Here is a 13,029-nt window from a genome sequence, read left to right as displayed (position 1 = left end):
CTGGGACATGAGACTGTTGTAGGTGTCTCACAGATATCCCCTGGCTGTTGCATGACTTCAATATTAAAGCCCCCATGCTATCTTTTTTAAATGTTTTTCGAAATCATCACTTTATGTGAAATAAATCACTGTATGTGTTTATTTTTGTAATATAATACCTCAAAATACATTTTTTATAATTTATTTCCCTGAGCCTCCTTGGGTCACTGAAAGGCTCAGTCCGATTGTGTGGGCGTAGGGAAACAAATTTGAATATAGTTATATATGCAGCCCTGATTGGCTGATAGAATAACCTAAAGCCCATCCCCTTACCCCTTCAAAAAACAACAACAACAAAAGACACATGGTATTAAACCTTTCAGTTGAAGTTGGACCCTAAAAGCGACGAACTTCCATAGGTGTGTAGGCTACTTTGTTTTTGCATACATAATGCATAAAAAATAATATTCACAAATAAATAACGTAGATGTAAGCACCAGGAAGACCCCATCCACCCACCCCCTGCAAGGAATACATTATATTGTCAGTTATTTACATAACATAATAAACATATCGTAAAACAAGGTTATAATGAAAGTCTAAATCACGGCATGGAAGTATCTTCTCAAGTTATTGTTTTACACGTGCTAAAGCTCTGTAAGGTGTTCCTGTGGGATGAAAACAGATGATGGTGAAAGTTAGAGGGTGTTAGCTAAACATAATCAGGTAGGAGTTCCAGAGCGGCACCAGAGTAGTGATCGATGGTAGAAAGTTAAATAACTAGTGCTTTTATCTACATTGTCGTCACCAGCTTTCTCCAATAGTGACATTACTATACACAACTACAATCTGTGAAAGGTGGAAGAGGTAGTATTTCAAACTTACTACACACGCACACAGAACAACACCTAGCTTCTCAACGTCACCTAGCTTCTCAACGACACCTAGCTTCTCAACGACACCTAGCTTCTCAATGACACCTAGCTTCTCAACTAGACCTAGCTACTCAACGACACCTAGCTACTCAACGACACCTAGCTTCTCAACGACACCTAGCTTCTCAACATCACCTAGCTTCTCAACGACACCTAGCTTCTCAAATACACCTAGCTTCTCAACGTCACCTAGCTTCTCAACGACACCTAGCTTCTGAACGACACCTAGCTTCTCAACTACACCCAACTTCTCAATGACACCTAGCTTCTCAACGACACCTAGCTTCTCAACTACACCCAACTTCTCAACGACACCCAGCTTCTCAACTACACCCAACTTCTCAACGTCACCTAGCTTCTCAACGACACCTAGCTTCTCAACGTCACCTAGCTTCTCAATGTCACCTAGCTTCTCAATGACACCTAGCTTCTCAACGACACCTAGCTTCTCAACGACACCTAGCTTCTCAACGTCACCTAGCTTCTCAACGACACCTAGCTTCTCAACGACACCTAGCTTCACAACGACACCTAGCTTCTCAACGTCACCTAGCTTCTCAACGACACCTAGCTTCTCAACGACACCTAGCTTCTCAACGACACCTAGCTTCTCAACAACAACTTCTTTGGCAGAATCATTTGTGTTATTTGTGATGGTTGGGGTGAAAATCTACCAGAGAATAGATCTCCAGGAAGATGGTTGGTGACCACTGCCGCTACACACACTACAAATGTGTGTTAAAATAGTCATACAGTCAATCACAGATAGACCCATAGCCCCTACCCATTGACAATTCCTATTAATCGGTTATAGGACATGGTCCAACCATTACACTCTCTGAAAAAAGTAATACAGCATATAGAACCTTTGTCTGACAGTCTGACAGTACTTTGTCTGACAGTCTGACAGTACTTTGTCTGACAGTCTGACAGTACTTTGTCTGACAGTCTGACAGTAGTTTGTCTGACAGTCTGACAGTACTTTGTCTGACAGTCTGACAGTACTTTGTCTGACAGTCTGACAGTAGTTTGTCTGACAGTCTGACAGTACTTTGTCTGACAGTCTGACAGTACTTTGTCTGACAGTCTGACCGTACTTTGTCTGACAGTGTCACGCCTTGACCTTAGAGATCCTTTTTATATATCTATTTTGGTTTGGTCAGGGCGTGAGTTGGGGTGGGCATTCTATGTTTTTGTTCTATGTTTTCTATTTCTATGTGTTTGGCCGGGTGTGGTTCTCAATCAGAGGCAGCTGTCTATCGCTGTCTCTGATTGAGAACCATACTTAGGTAGCCTTTTCCCACCTGTGTTTTGTGGGTAGTTGTTTTCTGTTTTGTGTGAGTTGCTGACAGAACTGTTGCGTTTTGTTCCACTTTTGTTTTTGTTTCAGTGTTCAGGTGATAATAAACATCATGAACATGTACTACGCTGCGCTTTGGTCTACTCCTTCTTCCTCAGACGAACATCGTTACAGACAGTCTGACAGTACTTTGTCTGACAGTCTGACAGTACTTTGACAGCATTTCAGTCTGAAGGACGTATGATTTGAAGTGACTGGAATATTCAGAAAGGTATTGGGAAGTGATCAGAAGATCACCAGGCAATAATTTTGTGTAGAAAATAACATAATTACTTTCAATTTTGTGGTGCTGTCCTCCCCAGTCTGATTATGCCCGGTCATGTCCACTCTCTGCTCTAACGAGTCCTGCACAGCTTGAGAGCATTGTAAAGGAAAACAGATTAGTGTTCCTGAGAATCTTAGCACAGGAATGGGGCAATATTAGCACACAGCTAATAATAAGTGCTTCGGGGCTCCCGAGTGGCACAGCGGTCTAAAACACTGCATCTCAGTGCTTCAGATGTCACTACAGACACCCTGGATCGATTCCAGGCTGTATCACAACCAGCCGTGATTGGGCGGCAAACATTTGGCCCAGCGTCGTCCGGGTTTGGCCGTCATTGTAAATAAGAATGTGTTCTTTAACTGACTTGCCTGGTTAAATAAAGGTTAAATAATATATATATATTTTTTAATTATAGCTCCAACCGTTCAAGAGGTATAGACACATTTGCAAGAAAAAAACAGAAAGCACTCTTCCACCATCTGCTAATGGGGATCCAAATAAACAAACAAATAAATAAACAAACATAGAGGAAAAGTGTAGCTGGCTATGCAGGAACATTGTTTACATTGTGAGAGGCACCTTCTGCCTAGGCACTAGGGCAGCGTTTCCCTTTTACGATTCTGATATAACTGTTTTTGTAGTTAGGCTAGCTACAGGTATCCTATGTAAATATAAATGTCAGGTCAGTAGCTAGCTAGCTATCCTAGTTGCGGTCGAGACTAGTAGCTAGCTAGCTAACTAGCTAAGCTAACGTTAGCTAGCTAGCTAGCAGCAGCACAACAATATCTTGTCCTTTGCTTTTAATAGTAATAGTTAGCTAGAAGAATAACTATTTAGAGATGTATTTTTTGAAACGTTGCTGTTGATTGCTGCTGCTTGTTGGGAAAGAACTTTGATGAAGTATGCTGCTAGCAAATCCACTGCCTAAGAAACTACTGCTGCTTAGCAGCCAGCTACTGCACATCTCTTTTGCTTTTGTTCATTGCTGTAGCCTTTTAATGGAGTCAAACGATCAAGTCGCCCTCTAGTGGCATCATGGTTGGAATGTTTCGAATGTTTTTCATCATTTCATAATTCATTACAAATAAATGAAGCCCATAACAATGTGTGTGAGGTGTATACTTTTGTTAAAAAGTAGATGTTTTTAAGACTACCAAGAAACTGTGACCATGATGTAGCCCACTGCAGTGATAGGTTCAAGTGGAAGTAGGCCTAAATACAGAAATATTTTGGTCTTTGGTAGCATAAGTGCACGCTGCCAACAATGAGGAATGGAATGTCAATATGACAGGGCAGGGCCAGCAACAGTGTAGGAGGATATATGCAAATGAAAGATGAACTGTCATTGGTCTATTATAATCATATCAGATTGTGATGTCATGATCTGGGCCAAAAACGTGTTTTTAAACAGCTCTTATACTAAAATGCACATTCATAATTTTCACAGTTTCAGTGTTGTTTCGATATAAAAGTGTGGAAATATAATAAAAATAGCAAGAAATCACGATTTTAACTGCACTGCCCCTTCATTTTCTACTCTGAAGACAGAGGAATAGCGGTGTTTGCATAAAACCATTTGAAATAAGTAACAAACCATTAGTAACAGGTCAAGTGTTAAAAAGGACATGTAACCATTGGTCCAATTGCATCCGTAATGCTTGCTTTGTTCCTTGAAGGGCTTTTTTATTTTAATTATATCTCAACAAGGATATGACGATGATGATGGTAACTATTATCATTATTACTATTTGAAATACAAAAGTCACCTGTATGTCAGTCATATCACAACTGACATTAATGGAATCAAATAATGTTGGTTTATTCCTGCATATTCTCTCTCTCTCTCTCTCTCTCTCTCTCTCTCTCTCTCTCTCTCTCTCTCTCTCTCTCTCTCACGGTGTCTCCCCCGGGGTAATCACATTCCAAAACACACACAAGAATTTCCCAAAACACACACAAGAATTTCCAACAGCCCAGCTCGCATACCACCCCACACACACGCACACACACAGCACGACTTGCATACCCCCCCCTCCTCCCGCAACTTAAAGAAGGGAAAACACACACAGAGATCCTGTCTGCACCCAACCACACTCTCAGATCTCTCCCTCTCACACACACACACACACACACACACACACACACACACACACACACACACACACACACACACACACACACACACACACACACACACACACACATACACACATTCTACAATGATAGAACCAAGGCAGACCACACACTGTTGCAATGCCATGCTCAACAGACGTGTCAATGCTTCTTCTGGTCTTTCACACAATGCAAACTCTAGAATATGATAGCCTAACTGTAGATCTAACAAAAATAATGGCACTTATGTAAACACCAATCTTATGAATGTGAAAAAACGTAGCTAATAAAACAATAGGCTTAATACTGTATATCCGTAGTATTAAGATGATATAAACAGTCGACAGCTGTGGCTTACCTTGTGGTTGTCTGTCTCCGGACTCGAGTTTTCTTCCTCCGCCCATTGCTGTTGCAAACGCCAAGAGTCGTGCAGGAGGGAGCCCGGGGTTGCAGACACCTTTCCATGGTGCGACACTCCGCAGTTACATGCTACAAAAACACAATGCGACAACAACAAAAACATCACCAAAGGCTGAAAAACACTTTCTCTAGCAACTGACTTTCTCATCTGACTTTCTCATCGCGAATGCACTTAATGATCTCATCACTCAGTCATCTGCGACTCCTGCAAGTCATTTCCCCTTTCCCCTTATCGCTGACTGGCCGCGGGGCTTTTCGCCGTGTGCATACCGAATCAGTCGGAAATGCCACTGAGTTTCCTGCTTCAGCATAGCTTCCCATTCACCTCAGCCTGTACATAGGCGCGTCCCTCGCTCGCCCTGACGACGAACCCCAGCCAGCAATAAATCCCCCTTTTACCAGGGGCCGTCCCTGCTGCAACCCGTGTGCGTGTAGTGTGTGCGCGTGTCCACAGACACATGTACGATTTCAGGAAAGTCCACTTTTCTGAATAACACGATTTTACAGACAGAAATTATGAGGTTACATTTTTTCCAGAATATGACAAGCCTACATTTTTTTTCTGCACTCAGCCGAGTAACCACATTTGATTCCTTGAATTAGACTTGAATTAGATTGATCTACTGGGCTGTCTAGATGTATAATACTATCACATAATGTAATTCTAATGTCAATAAGGAGAGAGTTTTGATTTGAAAAAATATACGTTACCACAAGTCTCTCTCCAGTCTCCATCTCTCCTCATCTCTCCTCCATCCCTCTTCATCTCTTCTCCATCCCTCCTCATCTCTCCTCCATCGCTCTACATCTCTACTCTCTCCTCTATCCCTCCTCATCTCTACTCCATCCCTCCTCATCTCTCCTCCATCGCTCTACATCTCTACTCTCTCCTCTATCCCTCCTCATCTCTACTCCATCCCTCCTCATCTCTCCTCCATCGCTCTACATCTCCCCCAATCTCTTCATTCTCCATTGGCAGTAATGTCTTTACAGCGGAGGATAGCAAGGGGCTTTACCATCACATTAGACATTAAGAAACAACTGCAATGGGATTTCACCTATATTGGTGTCTCTCTCTCTCTCTCTCTCTCTCTCTCTCTCTCTCTCTCTCTCTCTCTCTCTCTCTCTCTCTCTCTCTCTCTCTCTCTCTCTCTCTCTCTCTCTCTCTGATAGGATGATAGAGGGGGGTTGATCTTGTAATGGGGTGTATAGCTATTTGCATTTCCTCAAAATGCCTTTGAACTAGTTTTTTCCCCCACTGTCCCTTTCTCTTTTGTCACCCTCTCAATTTCCCCGGTGAGAGTGATCATGTAATGGTGAATATGGGAAATAGTGTTACTTATATCAGTAGTTCATATTTGAGGTGTCAATCAGAGACATTGCATTCATATTGTGAAATCCCCTGAATAAATTAACACTCGTTTACTCATCTGAACTTCTTTGGTATGAATTTATTTTTCTTTTCATTCTATGACATTTGAAACTACTGCAGAAGTCCTATGACAACATTGATAGTTTGATATAAGCTGTAGTCTAATAGCTGTAGTCTATCTCAGGCATTCCCTTCAGAAATCAATGGGTGCGAACATCAGGCCATTTGCCAGTATTACTGGGCAAGATGTGGGGGGACTTCAATGGACTGTGACATCAGGGTCAGGTCTGTTGACCAGTCTTTTAGAGGCGTAGTTGCGTTTGTCTGGTTAAAGTGCTACTGATGAAATGAACTCATGCTGTTGTTGAGATATTTTTTTGCTGTGTCATAGAATGGTCTGGCAAACATGCATCACCAACAGTTGGGAGTAAATCCCAGCTTCAGGGGATGATGTGCTGTCCAGCCATATTTAGAATGTTGACATTATGGCACGGCGTGGCACTTTATTTCAAACCATTGACTAAGGTGTCTGTTACCATCTACTAGGCTCACACCGAGCTAGGGTGTTGAGGATGGGGTTGAACTGTCACAACGAGCTAGGGTGTTGGGGATGAGTTTGAGGATGGGGTTGAACTGTCACAACGAGCTAGGGTGTTGGGGATGGGTTTGAGGATGGGGTTGAACTGTGACAACGAGCTAGGGTGTTAGGGATGGGTTTGAGGATGGGGTTGAACTGTCACAACGAGCTAGGGTGTTGGGGATGGGTTTGAGGATGGGGTTGAACTGTGACAACGAGCTAGGGTGTTAGGGATGGGTTTGAGGATGGGGTTGAACTGTCACAACGAGCTAGGGTGTTGGGGATGGGTTTGAGGATGGGGTTGAACTGTGACAACGAGCTAGGGTGTTGGGGATGGGTTTGAGGATGGGGTTGAACTGTCACAACGAGCTAGGGTGTTGGGGATGAGTTTGAGGATGGGGTTGAACTGTGACAACGAGCTAGGGTGTTGGGGATGAGTTTGAGGATGGGGTTGAACTGTCACAACGAGCTAGGGTGTTGGGGATGGGTTTTATGGTTGGCTTGAACTGTGACAACGAGCTAGGGTATTGGGGGTGGGTTTGAACTGTGACCTATGGCTCTGGGCATCGGAGGTTCTTCTTCTATTTTAACCCTAACCCTAACCTTTAACCCTAACCCTAACCTTTATCCCTAACCCTACCCTAACCTTTAACCCTAACCCTAACCCTAACCACAACCCTAAACCTTTAACCCTAACCCTAACCTTTAACCCTAACCCTAACCTTTAACCCCATCCCTAACCTTTAACCCTAACCCTAACCTTTAACCCTAACCCTAACCTTTAACCCTAACCCTACCCTAACCTTTAACCCTAACCCTAACCCTAACCTTTAACCCTAACCACAACCCTAACCCTAACCCTAACCCTAACCTTTAACCCTACCCCTAACCCTAACCGTTAACCCTAACCTTTAACCCTAACCCTAACTCTAACCTTTAACCCTAACACTAACCTTTAACCCTAAACCTAACCCTAACCTTTAACCCTAAACCTTATCCCTAACCTTTAACCCAAACCCTAACCCTAACCTTTAACCCTAACTCTAACCTTTAACCCTAACCTTAATCCGATCACTAACCCTAACCCTAACTCTAACCCTAACCTTTAACCCTAACCCTAACCCTAACCTTTAATCCTATCACTAACCCTAACCCTAACCTTTAATCCTATCACTAACCCTAACCCTAACCCTAACTCTAACATTTAGTCCTATCACTAACCCTAACCTTAAAGGGAAATTTCTAAAATGTTCAACTTCATATTCATCATCTTCAGCACCACCACAACATCAACACATGAGAACGTAGTAAAACAGATAGCGGAAGACAAGTGTTTCCAATGACATCATCAACCAATTAGTAGACAACAAGTAGACAATTAGTAGGTAAAACTTAGGCAATAAGTAGGCAATTAGTAGGCAATTAGTAGGTAAAACTTAGGCAATAAGTTGGCAATTAGTAGGTAATACGTAGACAATAAGTAGGTAAAACTTAGGCAATACGGAGACAATAAGTAGGTAATACTTAGGCAATTAGTAGAGGACTAGTAGGCAATTAGTAGGCAATAAGTAGACAATAAGTAGGTAATACTTAGGCAATTAGTAGACAATAAGTAGGTAATACTTAGGCAATTGGTAGGTAATACTTAGCCAATTAGTAGGCAATAAGTAGACAATAAGTAGACAATTAGTAGGCAATTAGTAGGTAAAACTTAGGCAATAAGTAGGCAATTAGTGGGCGATTAGTAGGTAAAACTTAGGCAATAAGTAGGCAATTAGTGGGCAATTAGTAGGTAATACGTAGACAATAAGTAGGTAAAACTTAGGCAATACGTAGGCAATTAGTAGGTAAAACTTAGGCAATAAGTAGGCAATTAGTGGGCAATTAGTAGGTAATACGTAGACAATAAGTAGGTAAAACTTAGGCAATACGTAGGCAATTAGTAGGTAAAACTTAGGCAATAAGTAGGCAATTAGTGGGCAATTAGTAGGTAATACGTAGACAATAAGTAGGTAAAACTTAGGCAATAAGTAGACAATTAGTAGGCAATTAGTAGGTAAAACTTAGGCAATAAGTAGGCAATTAGTGGGCAATTAGTAGGTAATACGTAGACAATAAGTAGGTAAAACTTAGGCAATACGTAGGCAATTAGTAGGTAAAACTTAGGCAATAAGTAGGCAATTAGTGGGCAATTAGTAGGTAATACGTAGGCAATTAGTATGTAATACTTAGGCAATTCGTAGAGGACTAGTAGGCAATTAGTAGGCAATAAGTAGACAATAAGTAGGTAATACTTAGGCAATTAGTAGACAATAAGTAGGTAATACTTAGGCAATTCGTAGAGGACTAGTAGGCAATTAGTAGGTAATACTTAGGCAATTCGTAGAGGACTAGTAGGCAATTAGTAGGCAATAAGTAGACAATAAGTAGGTAATACTTAGGCAATTAGTAGACAATAAGTAGACAATTAGTAGGCAATTAGTAGGTAATACGTAGACAATAAGTAGATAAAACTTAGGCAATAAGTAGGCAATTAGAAGGTAATACTTAGGCAATTCGTAGAGGACTAGTAGGCAATTAGTAGGCAATACGTAGACAATAAGTATGTAATACTTAGGCAATTAGTATGCAATTCGTAGGCAATAAGTAGACAATTAGTAGACACTTTATTGGTAATAATTAGGCAATTAGTAGACAACTAGTAATTGGTTAAAGTCACACAATGCACGCTGATGATGTCGTTGGACATCTTCCTCTATATTTGTTACTACAAAACATAGAAACGTACCGTTTTCACGTGTGTTGATGTTGAAGGGATGCTTGAGATGATGAATATGAAGTTGAACATTGTAGATGTTTCCCTTTAACCACTTGGAATTAATGGCTACATTTAAGATGAACCCTATCCCAAACCATAACCTTAACTAGTCGGAATGAATGCCTAAAGTTACGTTTCATTTCACTTTTTGCACAGTTTAACTGACAGCTATGAAATGGCAAAATACATTGTAATTATAAAGGCAAGACATGCCATAAATCATGCATTGGAGATAAGTGGAGATTTGGGAGTATTTTCTAGTTCTGCAGCTGAATCTCATGTAAACTAGAGATTATTATATATATTTTGAAGTAGTCCACACGTGTTTGTATCTATCCTAGAAAGGGATTTACTATTCAAGACAAAGTGTCTAGTGCAATGGATGACCAGGCTTTCCTAACCCTCTCCTCGGGCTCTCCCAGAAGTTTCACATTTTTGTTTTGACCCTAAACTGGCACACCTGATTCCATTAGTCCACTAATCATCAAGCCTTTGACTAATGGAATCAGGTGTGCTGGTTTAGGGGGGGCCGAGGAGACGGTTGGTAAACCCTGCATTACTGTTGTGTGGTGGTAGTATTATTATTTTAATCCCTGTTCTTTCACCAGGAATGTAGCCCCCGTGCATTTGTATGCGTGCGTGCATTTGTGTGTGTGTGTGTGTGTGTGCGTGTGTGTGTGCGTGCGTGCGTGTGTGTGTGTGTGAGTCCATCTGTGCCAGCTTCTGTGTGTGAGTGTTTGTATTAATGCTTGTGTGTGTGTGTGTGTGTTTGTGTGTGTGTGTGTATGTGTGTGTGTGTGTGCCTGCGTCTGTGAGTGTGAGTGTGTGTGTTCTTCTCCTGATTCCCATGAATCTGGTGGAGTTAAAGCCTCTTAAATGTCCCCCTGGCTTTTGTACTCACGTTTCAGCTGAAATTCCCCAAATTCACCCCTCCATTCAGACACTGTGTGTTAGAGAGCTCTGGAATGCACTGGGCTTGACAGGCGCCTGGGCTGGGTGTGTGTGTGTGTGGATGCATGCACATGTGTGTATGAGTGTGTGTGGGAGTGTGGGCGGGTGGGTGCTCGTCTGTGCACGTGAGTGTGTGGGTGGTTGCGTGGGTGTTGGGGTGAGTGGGTGCATGGTTCTCAGTGGCTGAGTGCACATGTGACTACATAAGTGTGTGTGTGTGTGTGTGTGTGTTAGTCTCTGTGTGTATAGAAAAGGTGAAACGTGTGTGTGTATAAGACATAGGTATTTGTATTTCATAATCTGAGTCTTTGTGTTTAAATGTTTAAAAAAACTCAAACAAATTCACAGACACAATCTCTCATACTTACCACTAATATGTACACACACACACACACACACACACACACACACACACACACACACACACACACACACACACACACACACACACACACACACACACACACACACACACACACACACACACACACACACACACACACACACACACACACAATCACATTCTTCACATAGCTGGTGGGAAGTTTCGGCTGGTTCTCCACAAGAGGAGGGGTGTGTGCATATGTGTGTGCATGTGTGTGAATGTGCTCGTGCATGTGCTCGTCTGTGTGTGTGTGTGTGTGTGTGTGTGTGTGTGTGTGTGTGTGTGCGTGTGCGTGTGCGTGTGCGTGTGCGTGTCATTCCTCTGTTCTCTGTAGGCCCCACAGAGACAGAAAGAGTTATGGAACAAATAGGTCTCACACATTACATAACAGTAACACCAGTACAAACCATCAGCTCAGATATACTCCCAGTACACACCAGATATACTCCCAGTACAAACCAGATATACTCCCAGTACACACCAGATATACTCCCAGTACACACCAGATATACTCCCAGTACACACCAGATATACTCCCAGTACACACCAGATATACTCCCAGTACACACCAGATATACTCCCAGTACACACCAGATATACTCCCAGTACAAACCAGTTATACTCCCAGTACACACCAGATATACTCCCAGTACACACTAGATATACTCCCAGTACAAACTAGATATACTCCCAGTACACACCAGATATACCCCCAGTACACACCAGATATACTCCCAGTACACACCAGATATACTCCCAGTACAAACCAGATATACTCCCAGTACAAACTAGATATACTCCCAGTACACACCAGATATACCCCCAGTACACACCAGATATACTCCCAGTACAAACCAGATATACTCCCAGTACAAACTAGATATATTCCCAGTACAAACCAGGTACATTTCCAGTCAAAAGTCAAATAAATAGATCATCTAATACAACAAACAGATAAATATTGAAGCTAGACCAGATTGTTGACCTTTCTAATGACACAGACTGGGAGACCGATGCCGACTGATAGAGATAATCAGACAGAACGAGAGAGGGACAGAAAGAGAGAAAGAGAATTAGATATAATGAGAGAGACGGGAAACCGGGAAAGAGAAACAGATAAAGAGAGAGAATGAGAGAACAAGAGAGAGACAGAGCGAGTGGCAAGGAGAAACAGACATGTACAGAGACAGAAAGACATTTCTAGGAGTTAGAGTTGTTCTTACCTGAACACATGGTCCACATGCTGCCGAGCAGACTTCCCTTCCTCCATCATGCTTTGTCTCAGCTCCCTCCGCTGGCTTTTCTCTTCCCTCTCTCTCTCTCTCTCTCTCTCTCTCTCTCTCTCTCTCTCTCCCTTTCTCTCTCTCTCTCTCTCTCTCTCTCTCTCTCTCTCTCTCTCTCTCTCTCTCTCTCTCTCTATCACTCTCTCTCTCTCTCTCTCTCTCTCTCTCTCTCTCTCTCTCTCTCTCTCTCCCTCTCTCCCTCTCTCCCTCTCCCTCTGTCTCTCCAGTGAGGTTGTCTCTTGGAGTGAGAGTGATCCATGAAGTGGCTGCCGACAGTCTTAACTACACCGCCTCTTTCTCCACCCCCGAGCAGCATGGTGTGTGTGTGTGTGTGTGTGTGTGTGTGTGTGTGTGTGTGTGTGTGTGTGTGTGTGTGTGTGTGTGGCGGATTCTTGTCAACCCCCACACAGCCCACCTTACACATATAGTCACCTGAAAAGTGCCAAAGACCACACATGCACGCACGCACGCACGCACGCACGCACGCACACACACACACACACACACACACACACACACACACACACACACACACACACACACACACACACACACACACACACACACACACA

At 42.6% G+C, this 13,029-nt stretch overlaps 1 long non-coding RNA gene across 2 annotated transcripts in view; it reads right to left on the bottom strand.

Moving 5' to 3' along the window:
* Positions 1-12,689, bottom strand: part of LOC129820865 (uncharacterized) — a 14,962-nt gene extending 2,273 nt beyond the window's left edge. The window contains exons 1-2 of one of the 2 annotated variants that reach the window (XR_008754251.1): positions 12,398-12,689; positions 5,010-5,140 (exon numbers count right to left, since the gene is read on the bottom strand). This is a non-coding gene — a long non-coding RNA (uncharacterized LOC129820865). Of the gene's footprint in view, positions 1-5,009; positions 5,141-5,782; positions 6,227-12,397 lie in introns of those variants that run through there. The other variant, XR_008754250.1, reaches the window with a different exon arrangement.
* Between the last annotated feature and the right edge of the window lie 340 nt (positions 12,690-13,029).

This window comes from Salvelinus fontinalis, chromosome 23 (genome assembly GCF_029448725.1).
Source record: "Salvelinus fontinalis isolate EN_2023a chromosome 23, ASM2944872v1, whole genome shotgun sequence".
NCBI lineage: Eukaryota > Metazoa > Chordata > Actinopteri > Salmoniformes > Salmonidae > Salvelinus > Salvelinus fontinalis.
The sequence above is the reverse complement of the archived record's forward strand: the minus strand, read 5'-3'. Positions and strand labels throughout refer to the sequence as shown.